The sequence below is a fragment of the Rhamphochromis longiceps genome, linkage group LG9 (assembly GCF_057381845.1).
Source record: "Rhamphochromis longiceps isolate RC_006_pf linkage group LG9, R_longiceps_female_GT1.1, whole genome shotgun sequence".
NCBI classification, from domain to species: Eukaryota; Metazoa; Chordata; class Actinopteri; order Cichliformes; family Cichlidae; genus Rhamphochromis; species Rhamphochromis longiceps.
Genome location: NC_140565.1, coordinates 24564759 through 24582345, shown reverse-complemented (window position 1 = coordinate 24582345; position 17587 = coordinate 24564759). Strand labels below are relative to the sequence as shown.

General features: G+C 39.2%; 1 protein-coding gene across 7 annotated transcripts in view; it reads right to left on the bottom strand.

The window, feature by feature from the left end:
- Positions 1–16967, bottom strand: part of slc4a2b (solute carrier family 4 member 2b) — a 60725-nt gene extending 43758 nt beyond the window's left edge. Inside the window, exons 1-3 of one of the 7 annotated variants that reach the window (XM_085418987.1) lie at positions 16916–16942; positions 16667–16830; positions 1746–1825 (exon numbers count right to left, since the gene is read on the bottom strand). The gene's annotated coding sequence lies outside the window, so the exon portion shown is untranslated. The other 6 variants (XM_085418988.1, XM_085418991.1, XM_085418989.1 and 3 more) reach the window with 6 other exon arrangements.
- Positions 16968–17587: the final 620 nt, after the last annotated feature.

Sequence of the window (17587 nt, the reverse complement as noted above, 5' to 3'; positions counted from 1 at the left end):
ACACCCAGTGTTGACTTGAATCAGATTTTTACAGAAAACAAGCGGGTGTAGCGTGTAACATGTTATTTTATAGTTTCTAACGCGAGACTGCAATAAATCCCAAAAGCAAACACTTCCTTTGCTTTTAATTACACATCAGATTAATCTGTAAATCTCCAAAGATCTGCATCCCACTTTCAGAAGAAGAGGATAACGGAGTGGGAGAGTGATGAGAGCTTGACATTTTCTCTTTATTTGGATCTCTGATGTGTACTTTGTGATGACTCATCGCTCCCAAAGTGTATGAATGCACCTGACTCTTTGGCTCTGTGGTATGTTGTAAATTTCCATTCCTGATGGAAATCCCTCTATGTTTTTAAACTTTTCTGTGAGGAAGAGTTCCCTACCACCTGATGCATATCACAGACACATTTATGGGTAAATGGGATCCTTGAAGACAGCAGGTTATAGAAAACAGAGCGCTGGATTAGGAGTCAAGTACTGATGGTTTGGCGCAAGAAAATCTCAGAAAAATAGCAAAAATGTCTTATACAGACCTACAAACTGCTTATTCTGCACCTGTGCATCTTCCACTTTGATGTCATTTGACCGTTTGTGTTAATCGCAAGCAAAAGGTTAAAAATATCCTATGTCGTGCCCTCATAAATACACGAGACAGTCAGACGACGGGACGGAGGTTATGAGCCAGAAGAAAACCCACGACAAAAGCCCACATGTGCGTTAAACCAACGTTCTGTCAAGACGCCGCGGCCGGGCCCGGCTTCGGTTGGCAGCTTGGCACGTGAGCGCCAACCGCAGTCTCCCTGCACATCTACAAATTCTATCAAAAACAAAGCATAATTAAAGAACAGTTCAATAAAATGTGCACACTGCCAATAAAAATGCCCGTGCACAGAAATAGAAGCTTGATCACAATGTCCAAACCTCAACCAATACACTGGCCTGTATTTATGAAAGCAGGACAATGACAGGGAAGAAAGAAGAAGTATGAGGTTTCATTAAAGAACAGAGCTTTTCCTTTAGATGACAGTGCAGGTTTGAACAGACAACACCATTTTTTTTCCTGAAACACCGACTGTGTTGCTAACCTATTATACTATTAACCTTTTATTTAAAAAAAAAAAAGAACAAAAAAAATAAAAAAGAACTAAAGTGGGTGAAGCGACAAACACTTTAGAAAAATCACATCGTTTTTTGATGTAGCCACAAATGGTCAAATTCTGATTTAACCACATCACTTAGAAAGCAATCCAGTCCTAAAATGTGTCCTTTGAAGGCACCAATTTAGGATTTACAACACTGGAAAAACATGTTTGTGCTACTGAAACACAAGTGGGCAACAAGAGAGCTCATTTAAAGATCATTTAAAGGGCTTTTTGTTGTTTTTTTGGTTTTCTTACCCCCTTACTTTCCCTCCTTCCTCAAACTGTGTAATCTGTGGAGCATATTTTGATTTGTTTACAGCTGGCTACAGATCACTGTGGTTGAACCCTGAGTCAGCTCTAATCTCACCTCAAATGTTTCATTATCAGGAAGGATTAGACTTGACAAATAACGGATCAGGTTACTCTTTTAAGCACTAGCCCATATGAATAATGAATTAATAAACCAAATAAAAATGAATGGCAAAATCAATAATCTGTAAAAAAAAAATACATACAAATGTGACAAATGCAAATAGTTGAAAACCTAGCAACTGTTAAAGAAGCAGTAAAAAAAAAAAAAGCTTATTGATTGTACCATACCTTTGTGTGCTTTACTGCAGAGAAGCCACCGCAGACATTGTAGTGCAATTCTGAACTCTGCTGTGAATACAGACCCGGGGCTGATCAGAGTGCAGGGAGAAAACAAACAGAGGGAGAGGAGACAGATAGGAAGACAAAAAAAAAAAGAAGGAGAGAGAGCGTGTTAGAGATGTGGAGTGTCTCGTCGAGCCGAATGCCCTCTCAGACCAACATGCACAGACTGATAACGCCAGCCTTCCTCCTCGGGATTACGTTTCCTCCTCCAGCCTGCTGACATGTAGCCATGTGACTCTAGGACCCATTCAGCACTGAGTCAGAGGCTCCTGCACGCACGCACGCACGCACGCACGCACGCACACACACACACACAGAAAGTGGAAATGCGGCGATCGATATCTCTCTTTACATTCTTTACAACAAACCGAACGAGGGGAGTTGGATGTTTTGACAATTTTTTGCCTTTGTGACATAGACTTGCATTTGCTTACCACTAACTGTGACCAGTTCAGCTAAAACTAAACAGTGATTTTCTGCAATTTAGTTATGCTTTTTTTATTTTAGAGACCTTAAAATTTCAAATAACCCATAATTGGCACGCACCAAAAAAAGAAAACAATGATTAGACGCAAGTTAGGAAGGGTAAACATACTTTTGAGCAGCTGAAGTGTTATTTAAGAGTTACTGTAGATATATCCTCAGGCTCCAGCCTCCAGGTTATGTTTTTGTGCTTTTTCACAGACAGTGCAGAAGTGTCTTAAATATGCTAACCCTTTAGGATTCACCGCAGCAGATCATCTGTCCCCATCTAGCCCCATCCTCAGCATCTTCCCGTCACACAAGCCCTCTGCATGAACCCCATCCACTACATCAATGAATCTTCTGCTGGCTTTCTTTTCTTTCATGCTGAAAGCTCCATATTCAACATCCACTGTCCCTTTCTCTGCACACGCCTGACCTCGCCAAAAAGATTTTTGGTTGTGTCTCTGGGAAAACACTTGCTCTGTGATGTCAGTGAACACTTTCCTCCTGGGTTTATGGACTCAGTTGCTCGGAGGATTATCCAGAACCTGCTCATGTCCCTGCTGTCATTGTCATAGATCTTCTTGTCATTTTCATGATGGCAATGCCGAAAATGCTCAACTCAAGCCTAACGGGACTTCACTAACCAGTGGGTGACGTAAGAGTAGCTAATTTCGTCTTTTATACTGTGCATGATCCTAACATGTTAAACTGAAAGGTTAAATTAATAAAAACAAAATTAGCCAATATATTTCTGGCATGTTTGCATACTGATATTAGCATGAAGCTGGGGGGGGGGGGACAGTTTGGGGGATGCTAGCATGTTTACAATGGGCAACACAAAGTACAGCTAAGGCTTATGGCTAATTAGTGACCAGCAATGAGCCAATAAGCACCATGGAAGTTACTAATGATGTTTTCTCACTTGTTGTCCAGCTGCGTGCTGAGACACCATTGCTATCCTATATTCATTATCTGCCTGGACCCACATCCTTTATCTCACTGAAATTGTGGCAATATTACGGCTAACTAACACTAATGTTTTGTGCATAAACAAACCAAGGTGGGAAAAACAAATGTAGGTGTACACTCTGTGTACATACTGTTTGTTTTTCCAGTCAGTTTAATATCCGATTAATGTTTTAAATGAAACATGAGGGGAATCACCAAAGCAATTACAGGTAATCGTAAAGGAAATCTGAATACAGTCCACCCAAAAATTGTTGCAGAGACCTTTACTTCAAAACCACAAATGTCAAACTCGTGAAAGTTGGAGAGGAAACATGAGGGGATTTCTAAAGTCAGTAGACGTCAACTGCTGGGGACAACGACTGCATGTCTAATCTAGCATCTGAGGGGCCATTCATAAGGGTAGGTTTCACCTGAGCTCAGCTCCAAGTTTCACAACAAACTGTCTCCTTTAAAATAAAGAAAAACTTCTCATTGTAATTAGATGATAAAAGAATTGAATGCACTTTATGACAAACTGTGTAAACCCTCCAGATGCACTGTAGGTAACTGTAAACTGTAAATATTAAACATAAATAAAAACATAAATTAATAAATTAAGTGTTTCTTAATTGGTCGACCCAGTAAACGGTCAAACCATACAAGAATATTTTGTGGTTCTCCAGTTTTTCAAGCATCAAAGTCACATGAGGTTTGCACACAGTGCTTCCCATGTATTTGTTCTCAAAATATCCATGACAAATCTCTTTCTCAACCTAAAAAGGGTGAAACAAAGTCATGTGACACAAACTTAACAGGTGACCAAAGATGGCAAAGAACATGACAGGGGGATTTGTGAGGGACATGAACTGGACAGATTATTTTCTTGTTATCGTTTATCATCTTCTCATTTGGGCTATGAAACTTCTGCTTTTATTTCTAGCTCCCTCTGCAGGTTATTTACTACAGGTGTTTCTACTTCGCCACCCACACCTGGTTTTCAGACCCTGCTGAAAACACATTGTCTCTTTCTTTATTTTGTTTGAAAAATATATTTAAAACGTTGTTTTACGCGAAGACAGAGTGCTTTAGTTGTTCCCTATGGTTATATCTGCATAACAATAATTATTACAGAACTGTGAGAATGTGTTAAGCCACCCCTCATTTCTTTAGATTTTACTAGGCAAATGAGAAAAAGGTGCAATGATTGGATGCAGTTTTGTTCAGTTCATTTTCAGTCCAGTTCATGTATAACTGGCTAACCAACTACTTCAACCTCCCCACTTCCCTTCCTTAAGAATGGCTTTTTGACAGGCACCGTTCCACTGTGAACACTGTTTTATGTCTCGAAAACTGTTATCTTTGGCATTTTTCATAGAATCACCTAAAGAAGTGGGAACAACTGTGACAGTGCCTGAAGATACAATTTAGATACAATTCAAAACAATTGTATCTAAATTGACTTTTGTGTGTAGACACAACACTGATTCATCCCTTGAGTCAGGTGCCTTTTATATGCTTGAATGAGTCATAGGTCTGTGTTAAGTGGCTTTAGAAAAAGATAAATAAATACTAAAATAAATAAATAAAACACTTCCTATACAAATAGTCAGCTACAAAGACTGAACTGAAAATGAGTAAATGAGCAAGGAATTTTTTTTTTTTTTAAGCCTTCAGAGTCTACTGCTAAAGTCAGCTTAATGATTACAGGAAACTCTGGAAGCAAAATAGAAAGCAAAATACTCCTTGGAAGCAAAATAGAAAGAAATGAGATGTTGAAATGTTGTTCTTTAAACATCTACCTGCTTCACTAAAGAGCGCCCGTCAGATCAGCCACGCAGCTCTTCTTTTCTTCTTTAATTATTAAAGGGTAATAGCTTTCATCTAAACATGTAAACAGTGGGTGCTGAAATTAATAAACAAGTATTATTTTATTTTATTTTTTCCCCTGGCCTGCCGCAGCTTTGCAGCATAGTTGGCAATGGAAAAAAAAAAAAAATCCTCTCATGTTATGGAAGAATCAACACCATTACACAATTAATCCCACCTAAAGTCACAAAAGCCGCCACATTAATTGTGTTTTGCAGCGAGCAAAGAACAACCCTGTGATCTAAACAAGTTGCTTATCCATTCGCCAAATAATCAAGCACTGCATTCCACAAAAGCTTATATCAGCCTAAGGGCTAAAGAAAAACCAAACGCCAGCAGAAGTCGGAGGGTGTGTGTGTGTGAGAGAGGTATAGTTGTTTGTCTCCGGGGATGTAAGCTCACTGCAGAGTCACATGCATATCTTGCGGGGGAAAAAAGCTAAAATTAAAGCCACTTCAAAGTCTGGGGCTTTCCTCAATAATAATAGCATTATCCACTGTGGCCAGCTCTAAAAAGGTGCGACTTCATACACACATTGACAACAGGTAGTCATTTCTTAACCGCAACCACCAAATGAGAAGCTTACATCACATCACCAACCTGCACAGAATATGTCAAGTTAATGTTAGGTTAATATACCGAGCCAGATGTGGCCCAAAAGCTGGACTAAATAAAGAAATCTGTACTTCGGTCGAAACATGAAAGCAAACACAAAAATGACATTTGACGAGAATTCTTGCACGACAACAAGCTGCCTTAACGCAGTGTTAGTGTTAACGCATTTCGGAAAACTCCCCTCAGCTTCCTGTAATTCTTTTCTCCACTCAAGTTTAACACAAGGCAATATTCTTAGTCATAAAAACACACAAACACACTGAAGTGATGCAGCTGAGGCTGGACTTGCAAAGACTATGCATTAACACAGAGGTTCACTACAGCAGTCAGACCCCTTGTGCTGCCTTCTAATGCAGACTGACCTCGATGAAGCTGTATACCTCTGACAGCTGCCCTGCCTGTGGATCTCTATGGCGATTTGGCACTGGTGTGTTGATAGCGTTCACTCAGTTGCCTCCGAGTGTTTTAGCCTAAAATAGCTCAGCAGTTTAGAAGTGACCCCGCCAACTCCTGAGTTTTGTAACATGCAGACATCTCTTCACAGCCCAGTGGCCACACCAGCTTCACTCAGGGTTTTGCACGGTCTAGAGACTTCAGCATGACTATGCTTGTTATGCGCACAAAGTCACTGGAAGAGCTCCAGTCTAACACAGCGAACAGCTGCTCTCAGTCAATCTATGCACATCTTATATCAAACTCCCATCAGAGGGTTCAGGCAGAAAATGGCTGTGCTTACAGCTGAAACAGCACCTGTCTTTGGAGTGACGAGAGATTTCAGAGACTGCTGAGTCCCAGCCAGTCTATCGTCCTCACCTCCAGAAAAGAGAACGCAATCATCTCTCAAGCATTCACATACCTCAGAAAGGCTTAGGGTATACGAGACACAGCGGCAGGCTAAAACAGACGCAAGTCTTCGCTCTACTTGAAGAATATCAGTGTCCACAAAACCGAAACAACCCAAGACTCAGCAAGTTAGAAAAGGCTGCAAAGACTTAATGTGTCTGCTATAAATAGGAGGCATGGAAACTGAACAATGCATTCAATCAACATGAAATAGGTCTTTTTTTTTTTTTTTTTATCCTTGTTTGACCTTTATTCCCCGTTTATAGAGATAAAAGAGATGTATTAACAAAAGCTTCCACTCTTTGTCCTCCTCCTTAAAAAAAAAAAAAAAAAAAAAAAAAAAAAACAGTCAACAGGAAGTAGCAAGCCTCTAATAAACATACAAAGTAAAATACGTGTCTATGTTTTCATCTTATATCTAGATATTAGTTTGTAAGGAGTCAGTGGTTAGCCAAAACAACCAGTCACAAGCTTGAAAATCACAACAACGAGCTTAAAAAGTAAAAACAATAAAAATGTTAAAAAAGCCATAAAGAGCCAAAGGGTAGTATTCATATTATCCACCCATTTCATCCTCTGTTATTAAAAAGATATTGATTTTTGCAGCTCTAACAGCCTCCAACAGCAATTGTGGTATTGGTCTCAAAGTACCCATATCAGATTGTAATAAAACCACTGAGCTAGCACAGTGAAGGTTCTCTCGTATTCTACTTCAGTGAATACTGAGATAAAGCACCTTGTCTGCAGCAATGTAATTACAATGCTGGATTACACATAGTAATATAAAGGGGGGGAAGCACACAGTGTAATAATGGAGAAAAGACGAGTTGGAGCCCCCCGAGACCGGTCCTATCCAGCTCCAGTAGTCTTAGGGTGTGGTTCTCCTTCTCAAAATTGCATCAAGGGCTGCTCAGGTTGCAGAAAAACAGCAATTGTGAAGCTGTGACCCGGTGCACTTAGAATAACCACTTATTGTCCTGAGACTTAGAAAGGCGCGGGAATAAAATATCCCCTGGACTCCCAGACCCAAAACAAAGCCCTAAAAGAGATCTCACACTATGCCAAATACAAGTCAGCCATTTATTCATTTCTTGGGAAACAACGTAATGTGATTACGTTTGTGTGGCTGGCAACACAACTTGGGAAACCTTTGCCAGACTGAGAAAATGAATGAAATTTGAACTTGTGTTTGCTTGGGAAAGGATGATGAAGGCAAAGATTGATCCAAGAGGAACAGAAAGGATGTCAAACCAGATCATATTTAGTCTGGTTTAGATGCTCCCAATAAACTACAATCTGCAGACAACTTAATGAGCTTTAATGTAACAGGACGACAGGCCTAACAATGCACATTCCAACGTCTACAGCCAAATCACATAATGATAATTAAATGCAAAATAGCAGGATAGAGCCGAGCAACAGCTGAGCAACAGCCAAGCAAGCCAACGTCATGGTTCCAGATAATAAACAAGACAAAAATAACAGTGTTTAGGTTCAGATACATTTTTCAGGATTAATATGTTTATGGAAAAAGCAGCATGCTTGTTTATCTGCAAGGGGAAGGTAAAACAAACATGAAGAGCTACAAACCCGTGATAGATTATTACCAAAAAAAACATAATGCAGAAAAATGGGTTTGGGATAATGCAGAGAGGATATAATACTCAGTTTGTCCAGCTTCTCTTTTTATTGCTTATTGCACTCTCAGCATAACATGTAGCAGAATGTTAGGGGTGCAACGATACACAAAATTCACGGTTCGGTTCGATACTTTGGTGTCAAGTAGGGCTGCCACGATTAGTCGACTAGTCACGATTACGTCGACTATCAAAATCGTCGACGACTGATTTAATAGTCGACGCGTCGTTTGAAGCTTTGTAAGATCCCAAAAGACGCAGGAATAAGTAGTAGGATTTAAGAGTGTAATAACGGACTGAAACAGAAGATGGCAGCACTGCATGTACAAGGATGCCAGCTGCCGTTAAACCCCGAAGAAGAAGAAGAAACTGTGTCCCAGAATTCATAGCGCAGCCCAGCTCAGTTTCCAACAATGGCGGCAGCTAGCTAGTTTTAATTTTACTCTTATTATTCTTTCTGGGTTACAAAATAAACGTTTAACATATTTTCAGGCGAGAATGTAGCTGTGTAAACCTCAAATATCTGCTCAGTTTATCAAGACACCAAATATTTTCAAAAGCGCTCCGACGTTTTCGGAGACGTCTGTTACCCACTAGCTCGTTAGCTAGGCGGGGGCAAGGCTAACTAGAGCCGTGAGAACACCGGACTCCCGGCAAATCGTTTTCAAACCCACCACCGTCTTTCGCTACTCAGGTTAAATATATATAAGTCACTTAGATAACTTAACAATGTTATTGTTTGGCTTTTTTTAGTATTTTATTTGTTCCTGAGTAAATCGGTTTGGCTGAGATTAAAGGTATAGTTTTTACACAGCTGAATAAACGTCAAGCAGACAGCTGATTATCAGAAGTGTGAGATGCTCCAGAATTTACTCCAGTGTCCTGTTATATTTTAGATAGCAAGGAGTTTATTAAACTTCACTGAACCAATCTGCAAATTTCATTAAAATTTAATAAACTATCATCTTGTCTTTATTTTTAGTTAGCACAGACCTTAAACACTTAAAGCTGTAAGCTAATGATAGTTATATAAGAGCAGATGCTGCTGGTGCAATAAGCTGTACGTTTTACGTCCAATGGATGATGATCTGATTAGTCGACTAATCGCAAAAATAATCGGTGACTAGTCGACTATCAAAATAATCGCTTGTGGCAGCCCTAGTGTCAAGGTTCGATTTTTTTTGATACAAAAAAAAAAAAAAAAAATGTTCATGCCCGTTTAATTTGTCATTTATTAAAATTATAAATATATATTTAACTCAAAAGTACAGTTTTTAAATTTAATGTTGCTGAAACAACAAAGTAATAAAAACATAAATCTGATTGAGGAATCACTCATCTTTGGAAAAGAGAGTTTATTACAGAGAAATGGCTCTTTCCAAAATAAAAGCTATACTATACGCTTCTTCTGGGCTATACTCTCAGCAGCATATTAAACATATCAGGTCCCCATAAGGAGAATCATATGCTAACGGCTGTCTAAATGACTCGGGTAAAGTTTGTAGCATCTGTGCTTGTTGTTTTTGTCTGCTTCCACTTGTCTTTGCACTAGGATGGCGTCGGAGTAAATGTGCAGTCATATTCGTTGTGTTCCCACTAGTGCTGTCAGCGTTAATCTCGTTGAAATGACGTTAACGCCACAACACGGCAAATCTCCGTTAACGAGCTACCGCGGATCGCCCCGTGCGTGGGGCTAGACGGCCAACACGTTAACGAGCAAACTGCGCTAACACACTAGTTCCCACCCATGTAATTGAGCATTGCGTGGCACATCCAACATACTGTTTTACTTTAGTCCATGACGCGCTTACCTTCAGGGTCATACGTCACATGAAAACCAAAATAAGCTAAGTCCATCAATGAGCTTGTTTCTTTTTGAGGCAAAGATGTGAGATTTTTGTCATTTTATCTACCTTGTTTAGGTGTCTGCCTCCATTAAATCAACTCTACAAAATATTTACATGTGAGGTGCAGTGGCTGAAAAGCTCCACTACCCTACTTGGCTTATTAGATTGGGACTGTGCAATTATCATTTTTGTTATGACTATTATTTTAATTACAAATTGTCCCTTTTTTTTAACCAATGACCTGAGTTTGTGCAAGGGATCGCCAACCGGTCTCTAGGCCCGTGTAACTGATGCCCAACACAAGAAAATCAAGATAAAATAATTACAGTGCCACATCCTTTTCTTTTATCGTTGCTGCAGTCTGAAAATCCATATTCACATTGGCATCCATTTGTGGCTGTTCAGTTCACTAAGCTATTTATTTATTCATTCAGGTTTTTCAGTTGAACTGCCCTCCATACAGTGGAAAGCAGTTTAACTGAGAAGATAACTTGTTTATGTATAATAAATACGCAGTTTCTCCAGAATCTGTAAATAATTGCGTTAAATGATCTCAAGCTTGTTACTGACCAAATTAGTTATGATCATGATTTTATAGAAAATTAATTATAAACATTTGGTATACTATCCTGAATCATCAGGCGTAGCACTGATGGTGGTGGGTTAGAGAACTTCAACACATAACCTGACAACTCTAGTTAACCTCCTAAGACCCAAACTCTTTATGGCATGCATTTTTTTATTTCTCTTTCCCATTGTGACTTTATAGTGTTCTATCGAACACTATAAAGTCACAATTGAGTAATGATGTGCAAAACTCTTTATTTACAAAAACAAAATAAGAAACAACAATTGTGCGCCTTTGAGCAATATGGCTCATTTGAAAGCAATTTGCAAGAGCAAAATTTAGTATTGTGGTCTAGACAACCCCAAATGTGATGTCCCCATATTTGGACGCCAGATCCTAGGAGATTAAAACAGTGTGTTCATATTAACTAATTTGCAAAAGTGTGAAGTTAGACATTAAAGATCATCCTTCTGATTCACTAATATCTACATTTTTCACTCCTTACAAATCAGCATCAGAGCAGATATCCAGTGTCTGCCATGCTCTGATAAAAACGTTCAGCACATCCCCCCCACTTTTCCTTCCTCCCCTTCTGCATGACCAAGCAATTCACAAAAGGAATGTGGAGACGCTCTGCTCAAATATTTATCCTTCAGCATTTTTTCCCCCCTTTCCTCTAAAGCACAACACGCTGCTGTTGTCAAACCAGCTCGCAATAAGTCTGTTCGACATATTTCACAGAAGCAAAGGAAAACAAATAAAAGCTGAGACTGATCACACTGATAAGTGTTCAAGCATTGCAGAGCTTTATGGGACAAAAGGACATCGAAGGACTCGGGAATTTTATTTATTTATTTTTTTCTTTCTCAAAGATCAAATAAGTTCAGATTGACCAAGACAAACATTTCACATTCCTCCATCTAGCCCTCAGGTTTTGAACAGTTATAAGGGGGAAAAAAGCATCACTGTGGTTTATATCACTTAAACTTAATTATTGGAAACGATAATCAGTTTAGCCAGTGTATTGGCCTTGCATCAAAATAAAAATATCTCCTCAAATAACCTGCAGTGCACAGAGATTATACTGGTGAGTCAGCAGAAGAGACATCCTTCCTCCATCCTGCCAGAGGACATGTGTCCTTACATCCATTAGACAAAATACACGGTCCTGGTTTCCAAGATGGGGATTTCAAATGGTGCAGATAATCATGAGTTATTAATTCACTTGAAATTACACCTATCCATTTATGAATCCAAACAGATGATAGACTAAGATGGGGTTTCTTTCTCTTTTTTCTTGCATAAATTATCTTATTTTCTGCAACATAATCTGTGGAAACCAGAAACAAAACAAGCCAAAATGGATTTTTCCTCATTAGTTTCTGTTGCAACGCTTTACTGACAGTGAATTTAAAAAGGGATGTTGCCCATTTTTGCCTCCTTAGACTTTGCTAGAGTAGTTTTGCATTAGTCACAATCCACAATAATCCACTGTTCATCCACTCTCTGAAACAAGCTATTTTAGCTTTCTTCTGATTGGCTGCCCCTCACAAACTTGAGGTTTAAACAGCAGATGGATGTGGCTTTTTTGCTTGGAGCCAGAGCCTTGTACTTGAGATGACCATATAAGGAATATCCACTCTCTGTGACATCATAACGAGGCAAAAGTAGACAAAAGTGTTTTAAACTAGACATAAAGCACAAAGTTTTTAATATTTAATACATGCATGCACTATTGTAACACCCTGCATGTATGACAGAAAATAAGGAAGAGCATAGTAATAGGTACAGGTCCACTTTAAAAGCAAGTTAAGTTTGTATTTACCGTAACCTCAGATATCAGAGAATGCGTTACTGTAATCCGATTACTTTTTTCAGGTAACGAGTAAAGTAAGGGATTACTATTGCAAAAACAGTAATTAGATTACCGTTACTTTCCCGTAGGAACGCTGCATTACTGCGTTACTAAAACCGTGATTTTTTTGCGAGTACGTCTCATGACGGTGACGTAAGCGAGTGCAACGTTTGTGACAACAGCTGTGTGCAGATCAACAATGGATCACATATCGATTGTGGGAGAGAGTATGAGCGTGCAGCGTTTAAAGCGTGGAAGTACTGACTTTACTTTGAGTTTGATTCCATAAAAAGTGACAAAAACATTAGTGTCCGTTGTGCGTGGGAAGAAAACTTCTTTTTACAGTGAAACCCCCCCCTAAACTTCCAAGCAAGCACCGAGTGCGCAACGACGTAATGGGAAACTCAGAAACTCGCAGATTCTTCAACTGACCGCTGTGGCACACCTGCACCAGGGTAAACCTCCGCCTACCCTACTCCTGCTTTACAGGTGAAAATAGAGCAACAGGACCGCTGAGTCTTTGATTTTATTTATTTTCTGCTGTGTTTTACTTGCATCTATTTGAAAGACTGAGTGTAAACACACACAAAAAAAAATTTATGTGCTGGAATGTGCAGAAAATAAGTTTAAATGTTAAACAAATTTCTTCAAGTCAGAGAATGTTGCATATAATTAAAATTTTGCTTGATGCATAAAGTTAAAAGGTTAAAACTAATAAAACAAGTTTTAAAAAGAGACTTTTCCATTTGATTACATTTTGTATGATAGATTATGCAGAAAAAGTAGAATTGGGCTGAAAGATCTATCGCTTTATCACCTATTCAGGTTGTAAATCATGTTTTTAAAAAGTAATCAGTAACTAAGTAATTAATTACTTTTGAAAATAAGTAATCAGTAAAGTAACAGGATTACTTTTTTGGGGAAGTAATCGGTAATTAGTTAGTGATTACTTTTTTCAAGTAACTTGACCAACACTGGATATGAGCATCACTGTTTCCTTTGTTTTTTCCACAAAAAAAACAAAACTATGTTACTTGTAACCGAGCCCTCCTGTGTCTTTGTTTCCCCAGATAAAATCAGATTCAGACCTCTTTTGCATCACATGCTCTGCCGCAGCAGGAAACTCACAAGTGGCACTACAACATAAATAATGCTACGTTCCAGTAATTAGTCTAAGGCAACATAACCTCACGTCTAATGACAAAGCGCCATTCAACATTTCTCTTCTTGTCATGTGCAACCACCGCATGAGAGCCATTTACAGAAACGGTAGATGTTTCTTACAGGCTACAGCATCAAATGATACGCATTAATGCTTTTCTATGCTGTCTTATTTGGAAGAAATATGCCATTTTTCTGTCATTTCTCATAATCTGATAAGCCTAGATGTCTGTTATTCTTAAGTAAATTAAATCCCAGTTAACAAAACTGATTACAGAAATTATTTTATTACCTGCTGATTTCCTTTTGGCTCTAGCCAGAACTTGACTGCAGGGGCGGGGTATCTGTTGCCTCAAATCAATGTAAAACTTTTAGAGCAGTTTGTCTTTTTTAAAACAACAAAGATATACATTTTCTTGAACAGACTTGCTTAACAAGCTAAATTAAACAAAACTGTTCATTTGAACATTGGCACAGGCCAAATTTCAAAAGTGGGACATGGCCATTTGCCGCCATGTTGTGTAATAACTTCAGAAATCATTCAGTAATTTCTTGCTGTGGTGTCTAAAGAGAATACCCAAGAAACTGCTGATCGGCTGAGATTTTCCCCACACACCCATCTTTAGAGTTTACAGAGACTTGTCAGAAGAGGAACTATCCAGTAAGTGGAAGTTCTGAGCAAAAATGCTTAGTAGAGCTTCTGAAATCAACAAACTCAAACACTCGTTACAACCAAGGGATGCAGAAGAGCATATCTGAATGCACAACATGCCAAACCTTGGCAGCACCCACTCAATGCCTCTCCTGTCAGCTAAGAACAGGAAACTGAGGCTACAGTTCACAGTTCACACAGACTCACTAAGGCTGGATAACTCTTATCATACTGTACTTTGTTATTCTCTCTGCAGAGGATGTGCAGATTTAAGTGCAACTATTGCAGTGTGTACTTGTACTTTAGATGGAGGAACTGTACAGAGAGATAGCCAGAGGCAGGAATGATTTCCGGTGTCGTTCAATGCTGCATTTTGGTAATCTCAGGCTCTCACTGGACGTGCTCCTATGACTGGCCAGGAGGTATCGTCTAGCATTTGCCCATCTCTTGGCTAACATCTGCCTCTCTGACACCACTTTTAGAGACTCCAGCTTCATCCCCACACATTACTGGCCTTCGGGATCAGTTTATTGAGTCTGTTGGCCTCTGTGACCTTCAACCTGTGGCCCTAGGATGCAGGGGCATGGAGGATGGCACTGGCCACAACAGACTCTTACTGTAGAAAAGCAAAGTTTAACTGATCTTGCATATTGCCTTGATCTCATTCAGATTGTGGAATCTGAATTTATTTCAAGCATCCATCCTGGCAAGTATCAAGGTTTCAGGCTTCTAGTGCAATGGTGTGGGGGGGATACTTTTATTGGCCACCTTTGCGTCACTTAGCACTAACTGAGCCTGTTTAGACACCACAGCCTTCTTGAGTATTGTTGCCAACCACAGATTGTTCATCTTCTGATGTCTGCTTCCAGCATGACAACACACAAGGTCACAAAGCTCAAATCACCCCAACTGGTTTCCTGAACATGACAATAAGTTCACTGTACTGAAATGGGCTCCACGGTGACCAAATCTCAGTCAAACAGAGCACCTTCGGAATGTGGTGGAACAGGATATTCATATTGTCATGTCTGCAGCAATTGTGTAATGCTACCAAGTCAACATGGACCAAAATCTCTGAGGAAAGTTTCCAGCACCTCGTTGAATCTATGCCATGAAGCATTAAGGTGATTCTGAAGGGGCACACCCAGTATTAGCAAGGTGTACCTAATAAAATGTCTACAGAGTGTGTATTGAGAATATGTCTTATCCTATGTGCGTTCACGGTCATGTTCCCAAAGCTCCACGCCACGTGGGGGCAAAAAGGAAAAAAAAAAAAAAAAAAAATTTAATATTAAACTTTTTTTCCCTCCTAAACATTAAGTCTTGATGTTTCTTTTGAACCTTTATCTATAAATTTATATGCATATGTAACAGAATGATAAAACCGATTGACCGTGCTTTCGTCATCAGGAATCTCAGCTTTGGAGTGACCTTCCTGAGAAGATAAAGCAAAATCTACAACTTGCTCCAAACCACTTCTAAAAACAATGTTTGGTTTTTTTAAACCTGCTGTTATCTCCTCTCCTCTCCATCTTTTTTTTTTTTTAAATATATCTCCCTCTTACTGTCCTTACAGTATTATCTTTTTTTTTTTAACTGACTATGTGTTTTTCTTTTTACTCTAACTGACAATTTGTCTTTATTACAGAATGTTCTCCTCCACCCTAACTAAAAACCATTATTCTAAGAGGCAGAACAGAGACACTTAGTGTTCAGTGTTACAAAAGAATGAATAAGCTGGCAGATGGGCAGACAGAGAGACCCCTGGAGATCAGAGGAGAGCAAAACAACATGTGTGCATATATTAAACATCATTTTTTTAAAAAGGAATAAAAAGCTCTGGCTTCTTCAGTGGTATTTTAAATTCACACAGCAGTCATTTTACAGCTGTAATCATGTTTTTAAAAAAAAGAAAGAACCGTTGTAGTCTGTAACTTTATAACTTTTGGGTGTATGATTAACACAACAAATAACCAAAATAGGATGAAACGGCTTGTTACAGCTCCTAACCAGTGCTGGCATGCCTCGTTTAATAACTGATTAATGTATTAACAGGAAGATAACCAGACTGACGACATCTGGATTAACTATTCCCCTTATGACCTGAGAGACCATAATGCTCCTGTTGATCCAGTGAGTGAATGAATGAATGAATGAATGAATGAATGAATAAGACCGACCACACGTCCACTCCCTTCACTGCTGTGTTTAAAGCCGTCTGTCCTTCCTGATGACACAACGTGAAACAACATCCTAGCTCTTAAAACAAAATCACCAGCGTGGCTTTGGTCAGGAGGTGAAAAGCACTAGTCTATGGGATGAGGAACTCCCACGACATCAACAAAAACTCTCAGTCCGACCACATTTCTACCACTTTCCCCCCTTCCTCTTTGTTTTTTCACATTACCTGGTTAACAAGCTGGGAAACAAAGCTAAGTCATCCACCGGCGGAGGTAACGGACACTTGACTGCATGTGTGGCAGTTGACTGGCTGTCAGCTCCGCTTCTTCACTACACAGCAGAACAAGACGTCGGTCGAAACCCGTTAACTGACTTCAAAATTACGCCGCTCTGAGCGAAAAAAAAGATGCTTTTTCATAAAGCTAAAGTCGTGTGAAGCGCTCACTCACACACAGATTACAGCTTAATTACTTACCGGTTCCTGGTACTCGACCCCAAACTCTACGTGTGCTCAAGCCGGTGTCAACACTCCAGAAATAAAAGCATTTCAACTTCCGGCTAGACTTTCAACTTAAAACAATTTCGCACCAAATTCGTGCATTTGCCACGGTCACGTTAGATGCATGACATCTTGAAGCTTAAAGCAAGAAAAATAATCAAAAACGTGACACTGCAGTGAGACAAAGGACTTGATTGTTTCTATACTGCATCGTGCACCTTTATTTTGAAGTTACACCAATCTAATTCCGGTTTAATCTAGGTAACTTTTGGCAGCTGTCGCCGTTTTCTTCAAACAGAAGTTGCTGCGCCTGCGTGAACTATAAATCACATTTCAGAAGGCCTGTGACGGCGTCGTTCCGTTATGATGCTTATGACGTTAATATAAATAAATGTACGTGGGAAAATAAACATTAAAAACAATAAAAGGTTTTCTGTTTCTTATATTTCTATTTCACATTTTACGCAGATCAAAGTGCAATATGACATTAAGTTAAAATAATAACGACAATTTACTTATCTTGACTTAGGAAATTTCCAGAAAACCCTTAGTTTGACCCCCAGAAAGGACGGGCAACCTTTATTAGGATCACTAAAAATCATTTAAGGCTCATAATTTCATAATTTTATTCTGTAACAATGTGAATTT